Source organism: Macrobrachium nipponense, chromosome 46 (genome assembly GCF_015104395.2).
Source record: "Macrobrachium nipponense isolate FS-2020 chromosome 46, ASM1510439v2, whole genome shotgun sequence".
NCBI classification, from domain to species: Eukaryota; Metazoa; Arthropoda; class Malacostraca; order Decapoda; family Palaemonidae; genus Macrobrachium; species Macrobrachium nipponense.
Window position 1 is genome coordinate 41497828 of NC_061106.1, and position 17500 is coordinate 41515327.

The 17500-nt window shown below is 34.4% G+C and overlaps 1 protein-coding gene across 4 annotated transcripts in view; it reads right to left on the reverse strand.

Annotated features, from left to right (window-relative positions):
• Positions 1-17500, reverse strand: part of LOC135214959 (uncharacterized) — a 471889-nt gene that overhangs the window by 50837 nt on the left and 403552 nt on the right. For 2 of the 4 annotated variants that reach the window (XM_064249450.1, XM_064249453.1), the window contains 2 exons: positions 11572-11583; positions 7941-7998 (listed from right to left, as the gene is read on the reverse strand). The gene's annotated coding sequence lies outside the window, so the exon portion shown is untranslated. The remainder of the gene's footprint in view (positions 1-7940; positions 7999-11571; positions 11584-17500) is intronic. The other 2 variants (XM_064249452.1, XM_064249454.1) reach the window with 1 other exon arrangement.

Consider the following 17500-nt stretch of genomic DNA (forward strand, 5'->3'; position numbering starts at 1 on the left):
GAGGCTTAAACCTGTCAAAAAATGAGCCTTTAACCTGTCAAAAAATGAGGCTTAAACCTGTCAAAAATTGAGCCTTTAACCTGTCAAAAAAGAGGCTTAAACCTGTCAAAAATGGAGCCTTAAAATCCGTCAAAAAATGAGGCTTAAACCTGTCAAAAATTGAGCCTTTAACCTGTCAAAAATTGAGGCTTAAACCTGTCAAAAATTGAGGCTTAAACCTGTCAAAAATTGAGGCTTTAACCTGTCAAAAAATTGAGCCCTTTTAAACCGTCAAAAAAAATTGAGGCTTAAAACCTGTCAAAAATTGAGCTTTAACCTGAAAATCAAAAATAATGAGTCCTTTAAACCTGTCAAAAAATGAGGCTTAAACCTGTCAAAAATTGAGCCTTTAACCTGTCAAAAAATGAGGCTTAAACCTGTCAAAAATTGAGTCTTTAACCTGTCAAAAATTGAGCCTTTAACCTGTCAAAAATTGAGCCTTTAACCTGTCAAAAATTGAGCCTTCAACCTGTCAAAAAATTAGGCTTAAAACTGTCAAAAATTGAGCCTTCAACCTGTAAAAAATGAAGCTTAAACCTGTAAAAAAATTGAGCACTTAACCTGTCAAATAATGATGCTAAAACCTGTCAAAAATTGAGCCTTTAACCTGTCAAAAATTGAGCCTTAAACCTGTCAAAAATTAGGCTAAAAACCTGTCAAATTGAGCCTTCAAACCTGTCAAAAAATGAGGCCCTTAAAACCTGTCAAAAATAGCTTTTAACCGTCAAAAATTTATGCTTAAAACCTGTCAAAAATTGGGAGCCTTTAAACCCTGTCAAAAATTGAAAAAGCCTTAAACCTGTCAAAAATTAGGCTTAAAACCTGTCAAAAATTTGAGGCCTTTAAAACCTGTCAAAAAAATGAGGCCTTTAACCTGTCAAAAAAACAAATTGAGGCTTTTTCAAACCTTCAAATAATGAGCTTAAACCTTTCAAAAATTGGGCCTTAATAACCTGTCCCAACAACATGAGGCTTACAGCCTGTTCAAAAATTTAGGCTTAACACCTGTCCAAAATTGAAAAGCCTTTAACTGTCAAAAAAATTAGGCTTAAACCTGTCAAAAATTAAGCCTTAGACCTGTCAAAAATTGAGCCTTAAACCTGTCAAAAATCGAGGCTTAAACGTGTCAAAAATTGAGGCTTTAACCTGTCAAAAAATGAGTCTTAAACCTGTCAAAAATTGAGCCTTTAACCTGTCAAAAATTGAGCCTTAAACCTGTCAAAAATTGAGTCTTAAACCTGTCAAAAATTGAGCCTTAAACCTGTCAAAAAATTAAGCCTTAAACCTGTCAAACATTGAGCCTTAAACCTGTCAAAAAAATGAGACTTAACACTGTCAAAAAATTGAGCCTTAAACCTGTTAAAAAATTAGGCTTAAAGCTGTCAAAAATTGAGCCTTAAACCTGTCAAAAATTGAGCCTTAAACCTGTCAAAAAATGAGCATTAAACCTGTCAAACAATGAGGCTTAAACCTGTCAAAAAATGAGGCTTAAACCTGTCAAAAAATGAGGCTTAAACCTGTCAAAAAAAAAATTGAGGCTTGAAAACCTTGTCCAAAAAAATTGAGCCTTTAAACCTCGTCAAAAACAAATGAGGCCATTTAAACTGTCAAGAACAAATTGAGCCTTTAACCTGTCAAAATGGAGCCTTAAACCTTGTCAAAAAATTGAGGCCTTAAAACCTGCAAAACATTGAGCCTTTAAACCTTGTCAAAAAATTGAAGGCCTTTAAACCTGTCAAAAATTGAGCCTTTAACCTGGCAAAAATTGAGCCTTTAACCTGTCAAAAATGAGGCTTAAACCTGTCAAAAAATGAGGCTTAAACCTGTCAAAAAATTGAACTTAACCTGTCCAAAAAATTTGAAAGCTTTAAAACCTAGTTCAAAAAAATTTGAGCCGGCGCTTTTAACCTGTCAAAAAAATTGGCCTTAAACCTGTCCAAAAAAATTTGAAGGTTTAAACCTGTCAAAAAGTGATCCTTAAAACCTAGGTCAAAAATTGAAGCCTTAAACTGTCAAAAAAATTGAAGGCTTAAAACCTTGTCAAAAATTGAACCTTTCAACCTGTCAAAAAACATGAGGCTTAAACCTAGTCAAAAAAATTGAGCCTTTAACCTTGTCAAAAAATTGAGGCTTAAACATGTCAAAAATTAGCCTTTAACCTCAAAAAACAAAAGTCAAAAATTGAGGTTTAAACCTGTCAAAAAGTGAGCCTTAAACCTGTCAAAAATTGAGCCTTAAACCTGTCAAAAATTGAGGCTTAAACCTGTCAAAAATTGAACCTTCAACCTGTCAAAAAATGAGGCTTAAACCTGTCAAAAATTGAGCCTTTAACCTGTCAAAAATTGAGCCTTAAACCTGTCAAAAAGTGAGCCTTAAACCTGTCAAAAATTGAGGCTTAAACGTGTCAAAAATTGAGCCTTAAACCTGTCAAAAATCTATGATTAAACCTGTCAAAAATTAAGCCTTAAATCTGTCAAACATTGAGCCTTAAACCTGTCAAAAATTGAGGCTTAAACCTCTTAAAAATTGAGGCTTTTCAAAATTCATCACCCTCAACTAATTCGCTTTTCCGAGATGTGCACGATTTTATAAAAGATAATTAATTTATATATATATATATATATATATATATATATATATATATATATATATATATATATGTATATACTTGAAAACATTTCCAATCTATTTGCATGGATAAAAGTTATAAACGCCATTCTCAAAAAATGTCACTGAATAAAAATCTACTAAAAGAAACACTTTTGGATTCACCTAACCAGAGCTCGAAAACTGCCAATGCATTATTCCAAGGACTCCAATAACCCCCTCCCCCAAAAATAAAAATTACCATTAAGTGTTCTCATGGACGCCTACATATATATACTATGCATCCTTCAGGGAGATCCTGAGCGTCATAAGGGCCCCTTAAAACACACATGAAAAACCTCTTCATGTTTCTACGTCTACGAAAAATACAAAAGTATATTGATGTAACTACCATGCAGGATTACATGGCTTGCACGGTGATCGAGGGGCATGCTGGTGAGGACTCTGTAAAAAAAAAAATCCCGTACCCAGGATGTAAGGAGGTGACCCGATTGCAAAATGCGTGGAAAACTGGACCGGTTAAATTTGGGAGTGTTGGGGATGTAGGACGAGGATATTAATTTTTTCCATTAAAAAAAAAAAAAAAAAAGGTACGGTTTTTAAATTTGGGAGTGTTGGGGATGTAGGACGAGGATATTAATTTTTTCCATTAAAAAAAAAAAATGGAGAAATGGACCGGTTAAATTTGGGAGTGTTGGGGATGTAGGACGAGGATGGTAAGGATCCATTAAAAAAAAATAGGATTAATTTTTTCCATTAAAAAAAAAATGGAAAAATGGACCGGTTAAATTTGGGAGTGTTGGGGATGTAGGACGAGGAGTAGGAAATATGCCGCATTATATAATTTTTTTTTTTTTTTTTTTTGGTCATCTGTAAAAAAAAAAAAAAAAAAAAAAAAAAATCCTGAGAAATATAATTCTGCCAGAAATGCTTTGGAGCTCTTAGCATCTGTACCGGGAATGCGAGCGAAAGGAATTGCTAAAAAGAAGCAGTTTCCAATCATGCAAAAAAATGTATGATAAGATAATACTTCGTAAACGATGATCAACAAGGGGTAGCTCACTGAGGAAAAAAAAAAACAGATAAAAAAAATAGATAAATAAACAAAATAAAGTCAAGAGTATAGAACTCAATGGAGATTCATGCAAGAATGAACACATATCTACGCCTTAAAAAATAAAAACAAGAAAATGATTGGTCAGAGAGTATTTAGGGCCAACATTCCGAATGAAAACAGATCAATGCTAACAGAGAGAGCGAGAACTAAACGAACTAATGAAACCATTCTCATCCCTCGTAAACTGGTTAAAAAGCAATAAGGGAATAGGATATATACAGCATTACTGACAAACACACACATACACACACTTATGCACACACATTTCACGATGCCGTTTCTTCTTCCAAGTTTTTGCTCAAGTTGATAAAATGAGACAAAGTAAGCCTCTGAAACTTCTCCAAACTATTCCAGAATATTTTTGTGAACTTTTCTCCACTATATATCATATCAGCTCCAGTCTTCGTGAAGTTTTAATTCCCCTCGTTTTTTTTTTTTTTTTTTTTTTGTTATTCTATTTTTTTTTTTTTTTTTTTATTTTTGTTTTTTTGCCTGGATTTTTTTTTCTTTCTTTTAAAAAGACTGGATTACTCTAGCAAGCGAATAAACCACCCGGCCTTTCGGCCTTGACGCTCATAAAGGCAAACGAGAACAGCCTCCCAACATCGTTACGAGGTATACTTCCGGTCGCGAAGCGGTCATGTCATTACTCAAACTGACGGCAGCACTAAACTCTCAGGCTTTAATTCTGCCATGGCTTGAACGTCACTTAATACCCATTTCCCCCTCCGGGTTATTTATCGCAAAATTCGTCACGATACCCTTTTCAAAAGCTCCCCGCTTCCAGTGGGCCTTTCAAAAGGCAAGAGCAGTTTGCGCGAATTCCTTCCGGGAATATATTTGTATTCCAGGGGGAGGGAGTCTATTTCTATGAGAAGAGACTGCTGGTTTTCGTCTTTCCGAAAGTTATTTTATTAATGACGAAACAAAAGACGGTCGAGATCCAAATTGAGTGCGTTATTTTGTTTTGGTAAACACAATTAGGTAAATATTACAATAATTTCTTCTGTAAATAATGTGCGCAGTGACGAAATTTTAGCTCCGTATGAGTTACATGTACTTTCTCTCACCTTCAACATAATATGCCGTATTCTTGTTTATACACTCACGTTCCGGATAGAAGGCCACATTCACACCCATTAACGCGCGCGCACGTGCGTGCGTGTGTGTGTGTGTGTGTACTTAGGAATACATACATATACACATACATGAATATAATGTGCTTGCGAGTACATGCTGAGGACAATTTTTGAACCACGAGTCTCAACACCACATCTCGAGCGTATGATGGACAAAGTGCAACCTCTAACATCCAACGGTATACCAAGCAGTCCTTTGACTTTCAGGCCACTCTGTGACCCACTGACACTCGTATCAGACCCTCAACACTCCAATCAAATTAGGCTAATCTCAGTTCATCGTGGAGTGTGGTACGGTGGAGATCAAACAACGATCGCTGGAGTTGACTTTGGCGAACGTCAAAGGGGGTTTAATCGACAAACCTTGCTTCTTGGATAAGGGGGCCGTCTTTAGTGGCTTTGATGTTCGTGTTTCATCTTGGAATAATCCCGTAGTTCCATTATCTTGAATGGAAAATCATGAATGATAACTTAATGCAACGTTCCGGGAACCCGGGAGGAGTCAAGAGAATATACGATAATTTTTTTATAGAGTTACTGACGTGGATAATTGTTAACTGTGGTCTATTGCTCAACAGATTCCGACGTGCCAGACAGTGGCATGTTGACTATCAGCGTTAAACATGCTATTCATTATTACCTATAATTTATTTCAAAGCTGAAAGAGGGAAGTTAATGGATCATACATGGCAATAATGATTCAAAACCTAACACATCTCGTGATGTATTGAACTCTATGGACGAAATGAAGCTAGCATAGAACAGATGAAATGGAAGGACATACTGAACTTCTCTTCCATTCCAAGCGTTTACCTTTAACACAGAAAAGCGATAACTTATTTAAACGTGAATCTGTTGGCTGCAAGTTTAACTTCACGCAAAAAAAAATGTATGTATGTATGTGTATATATATATATATATATATATATATATGATATATATATATATATATATATAGACATATATATATATATATATATATATATATATATATATATAATATATATATATATATATATATATATTCCAGTCCGAAACACCGTCACTGCAATGTCAATACCCGTTATTCCTCTCGATGCCAAAACTTAGGGATTTTAACTCCTTTCTACGACTTATTTTGATACAACCAAAACCCGGGGCACATTCTAAAATGGGTCGACTGACGGGCTGGTAAGGCGGGGAGCAAACGCAGACGTAGCAAACGTGAGCCTCAGACAATTCTTCTGGAAAGGGCAGCTTATAGACAGCAGCATCACTCTTCCATTCACGCAGACAGACAGCACTTTCGTTTCTCAATCCTAATCTATGAACTACCCACGAATAAACTTTCCGATATCAGCCGAAGTTTTCTCAGTGGAGGAATTCCAAAGTCATGGATTTAATTAGAGGAGTCAGTTCCGCACAGTTCGCATGATTTTCCAATTCCGAGAACGAAAGCCAAAATTTTTTTATCATCATCAATTTTTTTTTTTTACGAAAATTGGTCAACTTCAAGCGACTGCAAAACGCACTGTGCTTTTGAATAAATAAATTACTATGCTATAATTTACTAACTGATGAGATAAGTATGTGGTGGGCCAAAAGGGCAAATTAAATAACAAGTTTGGGCACTGTAAGAAGCGCATGAGGTTTTGTAAGATTCCTGGCGTAGATGCCAATAATTAGGAACATTTCTTGTATTCTACTTGGAAGGGATGTTGTAGAGCTTTCTTTACAAGTCACATTTCACTATTCCCCCTTGAAAGACTTACATGTATTATGAAAATAGCAAGTTACCGAAAATCTAACTCAAGTAATCATTATAGTAATAAATATTCATTACAATCATAATCAAAAGGGAAGATGATTGCGATTTAAGTGATGTTTTAAGCCAAAAAAGAAAAAATAAATAAATAACTAGCGCTCATTCAATAGACTGCTTCCTAAGCAATAAATACATATATTTCTATGCATCGCTAAAAAGTCAAACGCCATGTGTCTCTATAACCTATTATTCTTATAATATGTATCAACAGCAGTTACTGAACTACCCTCCTGTCTCATTACTCTAGGTATCTTTTCCAACTTCGGGATGGCACGTACCGTCCAATAACTATCTTAAAAAAATAAAATAAAATAAACTAAAATAAAATAAACCAGGACCAACCAACATCGGATATACAATAACGACTAAAAAGCAAAATATACGGTTTCATTATTTCCATATTTATGAAGCAATAACGTTCGCGTGAAAGCATGGAATAAAAGCAAGCACATAAACATCACTGGAAAGAGGAAAGAGAAGTCAAACCTTCGTAACAATGGCAATTGCACAAACCTTCAAAATAATGACCTCCTAAATGTAGCTTCTGAACGAAAAAAAGAAAAGAAAAAACTTTTATAAGAGAGAGAGAAAAAAGTTACTCCCGAAAAAGGCACACTGGAGAGAGAGAAAAAAAAAAAGGGAATTCCACATGCAGTAGTGCTAGAAGGAAGAAAAGAGAGGTCATACGAATCACTTCTAAAAGGAGAGGCAGATAAGGGCAGTTAACAGTGACCCAACATCTAGCTACGATTAAGGGAAACAAAAACAAAAAACAAAAAACTTTGAAAAGTAGCCCCGTGGAAGAGACAAGCTTTGCGGCAAAATGGAGATGGAGGAGGAGGAGGAGGAGGAGGAGGACGAGGCAGAAAGGATAAAAGGGAACGAAATTAGGAAGAGGAGGAGGAGGAGGAGGAGGAGGACTTTGAAAAGTAGCCCCGTGGAAGAGACAAGCTTTGCGGCGAGGAGGAGGAGGAGGAACGAAGGCAGAAAGGATAAAAGGGAACGAAATTAGGAGGAGGAGGCGGAGGAGGAGGAGGAGGAGGAGGAGGAGGGGAGGAGGAGGAACCAAGGCAGAAAGGATAAACGAAACGCCAGGAGAACGATGAACACTTTAGGATTATAAGGAACGGAATATTTTTTAAAGGATGGGCAGAAGAACAGGCTGCTAAAAGCCTTGAGGCACATGATCATGTTTTGGGTTATATCTCTGGATGAGGATAGTTTTGGGCCATACCTCATTTTGCTTTATATCTGGAGTCTTGGCAGCTGCACAGGTAGATCACAAGAGGTACCTGAAACAAAAGTCGAAACACGGCCATGACGGTGGGTTGTTTCAATATTCACAAAAGAAAAGGGGGGCACACAGTTACCCGAATTTGTTAAAAAAAAAGGAATGGTCATGACATTAAAAGTACAATCCATAATATTAGTTACAAAATCATCATCAGGCATATACAGACATATGAGATCATTTCTGATTTCTAACAGTTGTGTTGGATTTTGTCAGGTGAATATTGAGTATGGTGTGAAAAAATGTATTTAGTGCAGGTATTAAAACAAAAGAAAAATAATAAAAGAGGAAAAATCCTGGGGAGCAAAATATTATAAAATAAAACTAATTAAAAAATACCTATTTGTGGACAAACAATGGAAACGAGAGGAATATCAGGCAACCAACTTCCTCGCAAAGAAAATATGTAACTTAAGGAGCCAACAAAATAAAAATTATACAACAAAACAGCAAATAGAATAACTAAAAAAGAAAGTAAACACGTTGTTTACATAATATTTAGTGTCGCTGCCAAAGCGGCAAGACGTTACGTGAGTCAAAAGAGTAAGTAAACATTACGTAACTTTATATTTTGTGAATGTTGGTCCCAAAGGCAAAATGTCCCTCTTCAATGTTTCTTGTAAGATAAACATTTAAAGATCCTGTAGCAAACATCAACATCATTAACAGGTTATTTTTAGTTTAAAAATGGCGCTCTATGTTCATATGCAAAGAAACCCATCATAAAATTTTTAAAAATTATAGTGTCCTTCCTTTGATTATTTTACAAATAGCAAAATATTGTGAAACTTTCAACCCTATCTTTATTTTGAGTTTACAGAGAGCAATAACATAAAACTGTGCAAATCACTATTACACAACAATAGTTACACAAGTGGGGGGAAACATTTGATGGGAGTGAAAGCTAATGGTTGAGGAGAATCTCAAAAAACTCATAATAAAGTAAACAAATCTAAAAGAACGAAAAACATAGATAGAAAGGACAAAATCGACGGAACATTAACGGACAAAAGATTAAAACGAAAGAACAGAAGCTATGAACAATAAAAGACAGAACACAGAAGAAAGTGACAAAACGAAAAAAAAAAATGAAGTTGAAAAATTTTCGTTTTTATGGAGTCGTGTGTTGTGTCTGGGGTTTTTTTTTTGGGAGGGACACACAAAGGGCTGAAGGTACCAATCACGCCTGTATAGGAGAGTTGTGGGACGAGTGAGGATTTGATTAAGAAAAAAAAAAGTTTTAGAATGAAAAAAGAAATTTATTTTTTAAAACTTTAGTCGAGGGAAAGATTCCAGTTTAAAAAATCATTCCTTTATATGGAGCTGAAACTAGTTACCGATGTAGAATAACTGGAAATGAAATTAATGAGAGAGAGAGAGAGAGAGAGAGAGAGAGAGAGAGAGCTTCTTATACATTCCCTACAAGACGCGTTGGAAAACTTTAACTTTTCTTTTGTGGCCTATTTTTTTTTTTTTTTTTTTTTTTTTTTTTTTTTTTTTAACGAATGTCGACGGGAAAACCATGGGATACCTTTTAACAAATACATTTCTCCTTATAGCAGAAGGCTTCCACGAGAGAGAAATGAATACCTCTTCGGTATGAACATTTACAGAATATTGCATTTTGATAGAATTCATATAAAGAGTAAAACAATCTTGGACTTTTTGAACCCATTTATCATTCAAAGATACGCTTAGTTTATCTTTACTTCTGTCAAAAAATATATATATGCATGTATTGAATCTGCTTTCTATTGATTGCAAAAACTTTCATGGCTTTTCCTGATATGAAGCTGCAGAACGATCCACGAATATTTATATATAATCCTTTCGTCGGTTTTTCGTCACTCAAAATATCCCCGTTTCCGAACAGCATCAGGAAATACCTGTTTTTTTTTTTTTTTTTTTTATCTCTCTGATATCTTACGGTTCAGTCATTCCTTTCTTCCCTCGTCTCTCCCTGATCTATCTCTCTATTCATGTTTTCGCTTTTATCTTTTCGGTGTCCGCCCTTCCTCTCTGATGATCTGCTCCAATAGGCTGCTGAGTTTTCGGTTATATCCGGCAAAATTTCATTTTAAAACCGAATGATTTTTTTTCCTTTTTTGCTTCAATAGGCTGCTGAGTTATATCCGGCAAAATTTCATTTTAAAACCGAATGTTTTTTTTTATCATTTTTAATTTTGCTCCAATAGGCAGCTGAATTTTTCAGGTATACCAGGCAAAATTGTATTTTCAAACTGAATGTTTTATTTATTCATTTAATTTTTTTTAAACAAAGATAACTCCAACACGGCGTGTCCAATAACCCGTATGCACGACTAACATCTCTCCGTATAACCTTGCATAAATGCTTGCTGGAAGCATACAAGGAACTCGGGCTTTTGTGCAAAAGCAAGTGCACCATATATCAAGCCACCCCTAGTATCAAAATGATGTACAAGGTAGCACTCCAAGGGGGGACACAGCTATTCCTACGTTCAACAATTTCCTACTGGCCTTCAATTCTACGCCCCTGCTAAAGCCTACAGTCAATAATTACAAAACTTACAAGACGAAAAATAACTAATGAGACGACATCCTTTATTGTTATTTCATTATTTTCACGTTTATTGTTTTTATTTCTATATTATTAATATGTTCCTTTCTAAGATTAATATTTTAATATTTTTTATTTTATCATTTTTAATATTTTTCTTTTTATGATTATTATTTCAATATTTTTTTATTTTTATTTCATTATTTTTATTCTCATTCTACTTTCTCGCATCAAAGGAACTCGTTATTGCCTTCTTTATTTATTTTCAATTCGCCCATTTAAATAAATACCCAAATTTAAACGGTACCGGCCAGGCCCATTTAAATAAATACCATTTACGGTACGCCAGAAGAAAAAATGAAAATGACTATTTAAGGGAAAGTGGGTGAAGACATAAAGAAGTCTTTATAGTAGGAACAATATGTGAACAGTAAAGTCTATTTCTATGTAATGCGATACAATGTGTCTATGGCCGTCAGATATGTTGATGATGATGATGATGATAATGATGATGATGACGTTTTGGACGGTAAAGCGGAAGCAGATGTTAGTAAGAACATTGGTGGCTAAGATACTTGCAATGTCAGTCCACAGCAAAATCCAGTCACATCATTCGTTTGTGTCAGATGAACATACGACATGGTTATCGTGTTAATGACAATAACATAAAGTTGCGTGGTTAGTAAAGCAAAATAAGCAAGTAAAAAAAAAAAAAAAAAAAAAAAAAAACCAAAAAAAAAAAAAAGTCTTGAATCTCATAAACATCATGGCGAAAACAAACACAAGCAAGAAAACAAACAAGCAAACAAACACACGGAAATAAAAAAAAAACAAACCAGTGGAAATAATCCATTGAGTCACTCTTCGCATATAATCGTCCATATTTAGTTATAAAACTTAAAAAAAAACTTAAACCAAAGCAAAAAACATTATGCCAAGTTCGTCATATTCTATACAGAAGGACCACAGATTCTGGGCCAATAAAACACTTACCCATAACCATCCCTAAAACACCAGTGTTCAAGCCATACTCACTTCAAAGGGGGCCTGCAAAGAAAAGGAAGAAGAGAGAATTAGATATATGTTGAAAAATTTTGTTGAGAGTTATTTTGTTAAGAGTTTACTAATATTGATAAAGACACCACCTTGATAAACAACAACAACAACAACAACACCAACATTATTATTATTATTATTATTATTATTTTATTATTATTATTATTATTATTACTACTATTTTAAACATCACCATAATAATATAATAATAATAATAATAATAATATAATAATAATCCTATGCTGAAAGAAGACCTTTATTAAAACTGGTAACATCACATCAACAATAATAATAATAATAATAATATAATAATAATAATAATAATAATAATAATAATAATAATAATAATAATAATATGCTGGGAGAAGACCTTCATCAATATAGGTTTGATTGAAAATAATGGCTATTTCAGCCGCGTTTTTTTTTTTTTACAAAATTTTCTCTTATTTTTCTTTCTCATTACCGACTTTTTTTTCTGTTAACTCAAGTTTGGTTATTGCAACGGCAAAAAAAAAAAAAAAAAAAAAAAAAAAAAAAAAAAAAAAAAAAAAAAAAAAAAAAAAAAATGGGGGATTCATAAAAAAAAAAAAAAAAAAAAAAAAAAAAAAAACAAAAAAAAAAAAAAAAAAAACGTGGATTTGGTCAAACTGAACATATTACACAAAATGAAATGAAAATTGGATCTTAAGCCTGATCGACAAAAGGTACTAAAGGTACCAAACGACTTATTCTGGATTCCTCTCAAGAGCTCATTCGATAAAAAGGTACGAAATTACATTTATGCAGACTCCTCTCCGGGGAGGAGGATGATGTGTTCGCCCACGTCACGTCACGTCACGTCACATTACGCGACGGGCAATTGATGTGATGTCTTATTCTAATAGCCAGAAGCGAGAGAAATGATTCGTTCTGGCTTTAGACATATTCCATGGGAATAGTAGGTGGTTACATCAGCCTCTCATTAAAATATGCTTCTCTACGATAATTTTCGAATCGTGATCAATTTCTTATTGCAAAGATGAACAAGAGAATAAGACCAGTTGTCTATTTCAAACATTATAGCAATTAGGTCAAAGGGTCAAGCGCTGGGACCTAAGAGGTTATTCTACGCTGTGGACTGAACATAAACCCCATTCAGTCGTAGACTGAGGATTGCGAACGTAATTAAATACCCAGTCATCTACGATTCTTCAGATATATAATGCAAATAATTCACGGCAATAACCTCACTTGTAACAACATAGGTTGAAAGAGGACGCGATACTTGACGAATGACAAACAGACACCAATGTTGTGGTCACGAACAACAACAAAACAATTTTATACTTTTTTTCTTCTCACAACAGCAAAGGCATCATCAAGGAGAGAGAGAGAGAGAGAGAGAGAGAGAGAGAGAGAGAGAGAGAGAGAGAAAGGTACGACGACTCTCTTTAGCCGCAGAACGAAAATCACTGACAACAACAATAAACGCGACGGGTGAATGCTAACCTGTATCTGGTGTTTATCCAAAATCCCACCCCTTCCCCACCCGACGTTTCTGATCTGGGCAGCGGAAAACAACAGCAGACTTTAAAGACGACGGGAGCATCTGCGCTGACCTCGAATGCATCTATAACTTGCAAGGGGGTTAAGAAATAAAGGTATATACGTATATATGCCACTATTGCGTCTCTGGCAGCGACGGGAATTTGCCATTTAAGTAAGAAAGTCCACCGCACAAATGTCTCTGATGATGAAATGACGTTTACGCCACTCTGATATTTACAGAGTATATCCACGACTATCAGTCCACAAGTAGACCTTACTGATTCGAGCAAGCACTGGGACCTATGAGGTCATTCAGCGCTGAAACGGAAATCGACAGTAAAAGGTTTGAAAGGTGTAACAGGAGGAAAACCTCAAAGCAGTTGCAGCATGAAACAATTGTTAGTAGAGGGTGGACAGAAAGATGTTAGAAAGGGAATATGAACGGAGGTACAGTAAAAAGGAATGAAAGTAGTTGCAGCTAGGGGCCGAAGGGACACTGCAAAGAACCTTAAGTAATATGCCTACATTGCACCGAATGAGGTGCACTGACGGCCCTACCCCCACCCCAACCCCCGCTGGAAAAAAAAATCTCTTTGAATGAAGAAAACAAATGCAGAAAAAGTCAACATCAACTCATTACGTTTTCAGGCCAGATAACTTGCTTATCATTCATGCGAGTCCCAAGGGGCAAGAAGAGACTTTGACTGTTTACTTGGCAGTTTTCAGAGATTGAAACTCTTGCAACACTCACGAAGCAAAATGAATTCTATTCAGGGTCACATTTTTTCACATATTAGATTTCATTTTTAATATTTTGAAGAGAATCCCTTACTAACACTGATTTTTTAAATTGTGCAGTTTTAGAAAAGTATATTTATTCCATACTTTGAAGAGGACCAAATTACTAATACTGATCTTTTAAATTGTGCAGCCTAGAAAGGTATGTGTATTTATTCCATATCTTGAAGAGAGCCAATTAATAAATTGTACAGCTAAGAAACGTATATTTATTCCATATTTTGAAGAGAGCCAATTAATAATCTGATGTTTTTAAAATTGTACAAGCTAAGAAACGCATGTATATTTATTCCATATTTTGAAGAGAGCCAATTAATAATACTGATGTTTTAAATTGTACAGCTAAGAAACGTATATTTATTCCATATTTTGAAGAGAGCCAATTAATAATACTGATGTTTTTAACAATTGTACGCTAAGAAACGTATATTTATTCCACATTTTAATTTTTGAGAAGCCAATTAATAATACTGATGTTTTAAATTGTACAGCTAAGAAACGTATATTTATTCCATATTTTGAAGAGAGCCAATTAATAATACTGATGTTTTAAATTGTACAGCTAAGAAACGTATATTTATTCCATATTTAAGACAGCCAATTAATAATACTGATGTTTTAAATTGTACAGCTAAGAAACGTATATTTATTCCATATTTTGAAGAGAGCCAATTAATAATACTGATGTTTTAAATAGTACAGCTAAGAAACGTATATTTATTCAATATTTTGAAGAGAACCAATTACTAATACTGATTTTCGTACCATGATTTTTGAAGGAGTACTTTATTTCTCAATGCAAATTTTCGACAAGTTCCTACAATTCCATTACATGTCATACGAGTGACATTAAGAAAAATCGAAGTACTAACAACTGTTTACTCGTATATCTATTGAGTCACACACACACATATCTCAGGTAGATATATAAAACCAGACGAAGATAATGTTATATCTGAGCTCGGTGAAGAAATAAGATGCACTTATAAAAGGAAACAAGAAAAGCTTCATTGTGCCCAATGGCATTCACATTTTGGGGCACAGCTGTAACAAAAAACTATAATAAGAACTACTGCAACTTCCGCGCAATACATCAGGATTCATTTTAATCTTTAGGACCTCGAATGAAAGGACAAACACACAGACGCGTTTACCTGTTTGTTGGGAAATGGAACTCAACTTTACCTTGACACTAATTCACTACAGCTCTCCTATAGAGCCTGTCCAATTTTACATCTGTGATTTCATTACTGAAAAAAAAAATGCTCACCACAGTGTCACAATTCCGCGAAACATTTTAAATCAATTCCACATGGAAAAAAAAAAAAAAAAACAAAAAAAAAAAAAAAAAAAAAACAAAAAACTGCGAGCGTATTATGGACCTGTCAAAAACGCATGTTCGAATTTTGAACGGAACTCGAAAGGATTATAATCACACCTTTCGCCCCTTTCAAAAACAACGTTATTACACCTGGGAACGTTACGGAAACTTTTCACACTTCTGGGTTTTCTTAACCGAGATTGAACTCGGTGCTCCACAACGTTTTTAAACGTTTATTTATTTGTTTCTTGTCATATGTTCAACATTTATTCATTTTTTTGTCATATGTTCGAAACGTTTGTTATTTTTTTGTCATGTGTTAAACGTTTATTAATTTTTTTGTCATATATTAAACGTTTATTATTTTTTTCATATGTTAAATGTTTATTAATTTTTTGTCATAAGTTCAACGTTTATTAATATTTTTTGTCATATGTAAAACGCTTATTAAATTTTTTTGTCATGTGTTCAACGTTTATTCATTTTTTTGTCATATGTTAAAAGTTTATTATTATTATTATTATTATTTTTTTTTTCATTATTTTGCCATATGTCCAATTTCAGAATCAATATGGGATCCTGAAATATTTTCCTTAGAATTTTGTATTTGGGGTGACGGTTCTGGTAATTCATTCTTCTTCTTTGTTTCCTCTTCATTTCCTACTTTCCTACTTGTAACGAGCCTACGAACTCCAACTCCAGCTTGATGTTTGTATTTCACCAATCAAGATTTCCTTCCAGTTTTTGCTTTGCTTAGATTTCTGTGAGAAACGTAAAATGGAGAAGAATTAGAGTCGACAAAAGCTCACGAGATGAACAGCGAACGACCGGAAACTCAACAACGAACAGACACACGAAGCGCTGGAGAGGGAGTTTTTAATTAAGAGTAAGACATCTGAGTCAGAAACAAGACAGGCGTTCTGAAATAGTGGAAGTTCTCAACATTATGCTTAACGCTGACTTAGACAGACAAAAGCCCCTTCCAAACAAAATAGAAGTTTCAAAGAAGACGATAGAATAAAAAAAAAGTTGTTTGTTTGTCTGGTGTTTTGACGTTGCATGGAACCACCAGTGGATATTCAGCAACGGGACCAACGGCTTTACGTGACTTCCGAACCACGCCGAGAGAGTGAACTTCTATCACCAGAAATACTTATCTCTCACACCTCAATGAGAGAGAGAGAAAAAAAGTTTTGCTTTGACCTCTGAAAAAATTATAATAAAACATACCTGCGTATAACGGTGCAATACTCTCTCTCTCTCTCTCTCTCTCTCTCTCTCTCTCTCTCTCTCTCTCTCTCTCTCTCTCTCTCTCTCTCTTAATATTAATAATTTTGATTAAATAAATCCAAAGGAATGAATAAGATTCAATCTATTTTCACAATCTTTTTTGTTTTTTTAATAACATCCTTCTAGTCTTTCTCTCTCCTTCAGTTAGAGGGGTGGAATTTTTTTGCATCGTCTCGGCATACTATAGAATCATCTCTCTCTCTCTCTCTCTCTCTCTCTCTCTCTCTCTCTCTCTCTCTCTCTCTCTCTCTCTCTCTCTCTCAAACGGTGAGAAAAGAGCGTCACCAAGGCACACTTGAAAGATCTCTTGCCGAGTGAGCTAAAATCGGGCGCTTTTAAATCACGAAAAGAATCACGGAAAGAGGAGGAGTTCTTCCAGAGCCATTTCCCTGAGATAATGGCGTTTTAAAAAAAAACTGGCTAGAGAGAAGAAGAAGAGAAGCGTAGTAAGATCTCTTCCACTTAAGTCTCCCCATCTTGAGGGCACTCAAAAAAAACATCAATTAACTCGAAAGTAACTGTGAGGAGGAGGAGGAGTTTTGGATGCAGTGAGAAGTCTCTTAAGAACTAACGGCAAGGAAGTAAATATATAAATAAATAAATAAATAAAATGAATACGTATGTTTTTAGATAAATAAACAAACGAAGTAAATAAATACATAAACTAAATACGTATGCTTGTAGGTAGATAAACAAACGAAGTAAATAAATAAATAAACACAAACTAAATATGTATGCTTGTAAGTAAATAAACAAACGAAGTAAATAAATAAATAAATACATAACATAATACGTATGCTTGTAGGTAAATAAACAAACGAAGTAAATAAATAAATAAATACATAATCTGAATTCGTATGCTTTTAGGTAAATAAACAAACGAATAAATAAATAGATATATAAACTGAATACGTATGCTTTTAGGTAAATAAACAAACGAATAAATAGATACATAAACTGAATACGGATGCT